Consider the following 6,000-nt stretch of genomic DNA (forward strand, 5'->3'; position numbering starts at 1 on the left):
TTTCTACACTGTCAGTCTATAGAATTAGTTGCTTCGAGCTGTGTGAAAGTAGACAGACTCACCTTCATGAAAGACTGAAAAGTGGCGTCAGTACGAACTTGCAACACGTTCCCCAGGAAAGGTATCGGTGTGGGACCAGGCGGCAGCTTCCCCCCTTTGCTCATCCGTTTCCAGGCGATGAGGATGAGAAGACAAGACAAACAGAGCGCCAGAAAGATGGTGAAGGCCCCTCCCAGCTCCATGGTGCCAGGTCGAAGGATTGCGCCCAGGGCACCAGATCCTACCTAAATACATTCTGGGAAATCGACTGTGTAGAAATCTGAACACCCTGGGATTCAAGTTTTCCGGGTACGGATGTCATGAGGGAAGAGATTGCTTTATCTGGGGGGTGGTTATATAACCTATAATCTCCCACCTGTAAAAAGGTGGATTGAATTCACCCAGGGAAATCTACTGGGGACATTCCCCTTTCTTCGTATTTCCAGTCTCTCAGTTCTCTCTCAGCTCAGCTTCCAGTTAAGCTTGTCTTGGTAGGACATGAGAAGCAGTTGAACATCATTTTTAAGGCTATTTCACTTAGGGATCATACAATCTGAGTTCCATCTTTTCTTCATTAGGTGAGTCACATAACTCTCTTGGGCTCAGTTTCCCTATCTGTTGAATAGGGTAAGCATATGGTTTTAGAAAGCCTTGATAAAAAACAGAGATGGCTCCTCTCTCTGTGTGCTTAGTCGCTCAGTTGTGTCCAACTCTTTGCCACCCCATGGACTGCAGCCCGCCAGGCTCCTCTGTCCATGGGGATTCTCCAGGCAAGAATATTGGAGTGGGTTGCCATGCCCTCCTCCAGGGAATCTTCCCAATCCAAGGATGGAACCTAGGTCTTCCACACTGCAGGCAGATTCTTTACCATCTGAGCCACCAGGGAGGCCCCCTCTCTCTTTGCTAGACCCTAATTAATTATTTTTTTTGTAAAAAAAGAGAGATTGAAGCAGCAGGCCAATATTGGCTGATTAACTGTTCTGAAGTCTTTAGTTTTGTTCTGGCATCTTTGTCCCAAAAGCTGAATCTACCATCAGATCCCACAGTGGCAAGGGAGCCATGGACAGGATGGAATGCAATTCCATTAACCACATAGATGTCCAATGCAGCTGAAGAGCTAAAACCCAGGAATAAGAAGTAGTGGCTGGAGACCTGTGGGTTGTCTGGAGTTTTCTCTCCATTCTGCCTCGTGTCTGTACGAATTTGGGTCCCAGCTTTCAGTAGGTTGTCAGCCCTGGATGTGGATTTCAACCTCTGGAGAAAACGATGTCATTCTTCAGCAGGCAGGAGCCCAGCGGTCGCAGTGACTGTCCGTCTCCATTCCACTGCCGGTTACAGGTTTCGTCTATACCTCTGCTGCTGCTGCTAAGTCACTTCAGTTGTGTCCGACTCTGTGCGACCCCATAGATGGCAGCCCACTAGGCACCCCCGTCCCTGGGATTCTCTAGACAAGAACACTGGAGTGGGTTGCCATTTCCTTCTCCAATGCATGAAAGTGAAAAGTGAAAGTGAAGTCGCTCAGTTGTGTCCGACTCTTAGCGACCCCATGGACTGCAGCCCACCAGGCTCCTCTGTCCATGGGATTTTCCAGGCAAGAGTACTGGAGTGGGGTGCCATCACCTTCTCCGTCTGTACCTCTAAGGAGATTCAAATCATTACAGACGTCCTTAGATTCACATGGGCGCCTGCCAGGTATCTGCAGTGCTTCATCCCGCAGTATTAGAGAACATTGGGCAACATTTGGCGAGCCTGTACTGTATTTTGTAATAAACATTTTGAAGATTGTCTCCTAAAAAAAAAAAGAGAGAGAGAAAGATGAAGATTTAGAACCATAAGAGAAACAACTCAATTGAAAGGGTTTAATTCAACAAGTTCTACTGTTTTTACTCAAGATAATATTAAATAATAATAACCAAAGTTTACCTGTATTACTTTATCAGAACTTTATTGGTGTGTGTGTGTGTGTATTCATTTTCCAAGTTTGAGATGTAGGAACCACCTCTGAGCCCCAGTCTCATCATCTCTAGAGACATGACTGAGTGATTGCTCTTTGTAATACTCTACATAATGATTTTCCATCCTTTTTTGCACCAAATATTTGTAAATCTTCTTTACTGACCTGAAACAAAATTCCTGGGAATTATAGTCTACCTACACCTGTTATTAAACACAACTCAAAAGCCCTTCTCCTGTGTGTTGATTCTCAGGCTTGGGAATTGAATCTCCTAGGAAACCTGTAGATTTGGATTAAGGCTTGGCCGTCTAGGCTGAGGTGTTCTGTGATCACAATGGTAGGAACTCTGGGAAGACTGAGTGATTCACCCAGCACCACCTTCTCCATCTTGGATCTGCTGCTAGAATGGCTTTCATGGAGTAAGAGTAAGCTCTAGGCTGCTTCTTTCAACTCTCACATCTTTTGCCTCTTTTTTCCATTCTGACTACCTCCGAGTGCACACCCATTCAGGATTAGATACTAAAAAAAATTTATTTGGCTGCACTGGGTCTTTTTTGCAACAAGAGCTGCAGGATCTTTAGTTGCAGCATGTGGGATCTAGTCTCCTGGCCAGGGCCAAACCCAGAACCCCTGCACTGGGAACATGGAGTCTTAACCACTGGACCACCAGGGAAGTCCCTAGACTCTTAATCATCTGTAATGGTGACGGTTGTGGGTTTGGTCCTCCCATTCAGCAGGTTGGAGACAGAAAGTATTCTTCTGGCTTCAGCAGAAGGGAGGATAGCTAGAATTGTGTTGTTGTTGTTGTTGTAGGGAGGCAAAATAAGTGAGTCTGGGAGATCTTTGTGCACAGTCTAAGAAGACTCATTATAAAAGGTGTTTTATACTGTGAAGGGTGAGCTAAAGACTGAGTTCCAAGACTGAGCTAAATGGCTTCTCCAAGCTGTCATTTTTCTAAGATTCTGTGGTTCTCCAAATCTGTTACTGTAATGTTTGAGGATTCCAGAATTCTATAATTTTAAATTTTCAATCTGAGCCACCTCAGACGGTAAAGAATCTGCCTGCAATGCAGGAGATCCAGGTTCAATCCCTGGGTCAGAAAGATCCCATGGAGGAAACGGCAACCCACTCCATTATTCTTGCCTGGAGAATCCCATGGACAGAGGAGTCTGGTGGGCTACAGTCCATGGCGTCGCAAAGAGTCAGATACGATGAGTGACTAATACACACAAGTTTTCAGTGCTCTATGGATTCTGCCAGTGGAGAGTGGGGATCAGCATTAAGAAAGTGGGGAGCTATGGGGAGAAGGGCAGAATGTCCTTTCAGTTCAGTTCAGTCGCTCAGTCATTTCTGACTTTTTGTGATCCCATGGACTGCAGCACGCCAGTCTTGCCTGTCCTTCACCATCTTGTGGAGCTTGCTCAAACTCATGTCCATTGAGTCAGTGGTGCCATCCAACCATTGCATCCTTTGTCATCCCCTTTTCCTGCCTTCAACCTTTTATCTTCTCCTAGATGTTTTTAGTGGGAATAGGAAGGTACAGCCTGTAGTGCATAGCTGTTTCTCCAAGTTCCAAAATCAAACCAACCAACCAACCAAATAAAACCAAAACCCCTCCAAACTTAAGGGAACCAAAATCTAGGGACTGAGTTTGATATAGGGGTCATTCTTCTATTGGAGAGTGAAAAGGACAGTGAATGGGGCCTCTGAATTTCTTCCCTTCCACCGAGAAAAATTATCCAAAACATGGAAATTTTAAAAAAGTATTTACGGGTCTTTTTCATTTTCTTACAGGTCCATTTAAAGATAATCTCATTTCGAAATAGGATGTCATTTTGTTTACATAGTTGATCGAGGTCTAAGCATTTTACAGTTCTACAAAACTGTTAACTCATGGTGACTATCTTTTTCTGTTTGTTAGAGAAGGTGACATTCCCCCCAGATTTTAAAAAATGCAATAAAATTAGACATTAGCCAGTTTTGTAGTTGACTCAGTATTTCTTTCCCACCTTTTTGGACTATAAAAATCCTAGTGTTTCATTTGTCTTGGGGACTAGCTTTCTTTTTTTTAACATATAAAACATTTAATTAAAATAATTAATAGAGAAAAATTTTATGATATCAATAAATGCTAACACAACATTGGGTATTATTCAGCATTATTTTAAAATAGGTAGAATGTTCGAAACAAAACTCTTAAAAATGCAAAAAAGAAGAAAAACACAGAAAAGCCTCACTTTCACCTGTGTTCCCCCAGACAACTGTTTTTTTAAATCCTCTCTTTATCCTTCCAGTGTGACATTATGCAAATATAAACAAATATGGATATTCTCATTCTCCTTCTTACATAAAATTCATTATATATTTTTACAAGATTTATATTTATATATACACACACACATATTGTTCTTCACCTTGCATTTTTCATTTAATAATATATCTTGGGGATATTAATATTGCCATTTCAATAAGGAAATCTTCCTTACTTTTCATTATAGCTGCATACTATTTCTGCATACTATAATGTGTAGATATATAGTCTATTAAACCAGTTCTCTGTTGGTAGGCAATTTTGTTTTCTACTTTTTACTGTTGCAAACAATGCCAAACATTTGCAAAGCATATATGTAAGTGTATCTGTGGGATATGCATGCCTGCTTGGTTGCTCAGTCGTGCCCAACTCTTTGTGACCCCATGAACAGTAGCCCGCCAGGTTCCTCTGTCCATGGAGTTTTGCAGGCAAGAATACTGGAGTGGATGGCCATTTCCTTCTCTAGATGGACTAGCTTTCTTTACACCTAGCTCCCTCATTAATGAATTAAATAATCTTGACACATGTGCAGCACATATTTTGAGAATTAGGTTTTTAATCATTTTGAGAATCATCTTTTAAAAATTTCCCTCCTCTTCTTTCTTTCCTAACTCCCTTCACCTTTCCACCCTCCTTCCATGCCCCTTCTCTTCTCTCCTCATCTGTTTTCTCTATATTCCCTTTCTCTCTCTTTCCCTCACTTCCCTCTTTCAAAGACTCTCCCTTCAATGTCTTCCTTTTTTCTTCCTTCATCTCTCCCTCTCACTCCCCCTACCACTACTTTTCTTTTTCCTCTCTCCTCCCTCCTTCTTTATCCTCTCCTTTCTTCCATAGGGATAGAAGAATCTTCTTAGTGGTTACATTAAGATAGAGTTATGCTGCTTTCAAATGGCGTAACGTGCATGAGTGGAATACCAGAAGAAGAAGAAAGAGATGATGGGACAGTGGAAATATTAGTAGAAATAATGGCTGAAAAGTATTCCTCAAGGTAGTGGGCTGTTTCCCCACTCAGTTATTTGTGTCATGTGGCAAGTCCCAGTAATGGTGCCTAAAGTCTGATGGGCAGGAGGCAGATCTGGGTCCTGAAGCTAATATACTAGAGGGAGGATTTCAAAATGGTACTTGCCAGCACCCTAGATCATACAGTACTGGTGACCAGAGGGGAGTATCCTGCTGGGATGCATAGGTTGTCTCCCACAAAAGCCCACTTTTCCAAGGTTGGGAAACATAACGAACCTACCAAGTACCTTGAAATAAAAAACAGCATGTTAGGCAAAATGAGGTGAGAGAGGAATATACTCCAAATGAAGGAACAAGATAAAATCCTAGAAGAACTAAGTGAAGCGGAGATAAGTAATCTACCAATGAAGTGTTTATGTCAATGATGATAAAGGTGGTCAAAGAACTCAAGACAAGACTGGATGAACAGAGTGAGAAGCTAGACATTTTTAACAGAATTAGGAAATATTTAAAAAGCCAAACAGAGCTGAATAGTACAATAACTGAAGTTAAAAATTCACTAAAAGGAGTCAACAGTAGATTATGATACAGAGGAACAGATCAGCAAATTGGAAGACAGAGGAGTGGAAATCACTGAAGCTGAACAGAAAAAGTAATTTTAAAAATTGAGGACAGTTTAAGAGACCTCTAGGACAACATCAAGTGTACTAATATTTGCATTATAAGGGTCCCAGAA

Source organism: Bos taurus, chromosome 18, assembly GCF_002263795.3.
Source record: "Bos taurus isolate L1 Dominette 01449 registration number 42190680 breed Hereford chromosome 18, ARS-UCD2.0, whole genome shotgun sequence".
Lineage (NCBI taxonomy): Eukaryota > Metazoa > Chordata > Mammalia > Artiodactyla > Bovidae > Bos > Bos taurus.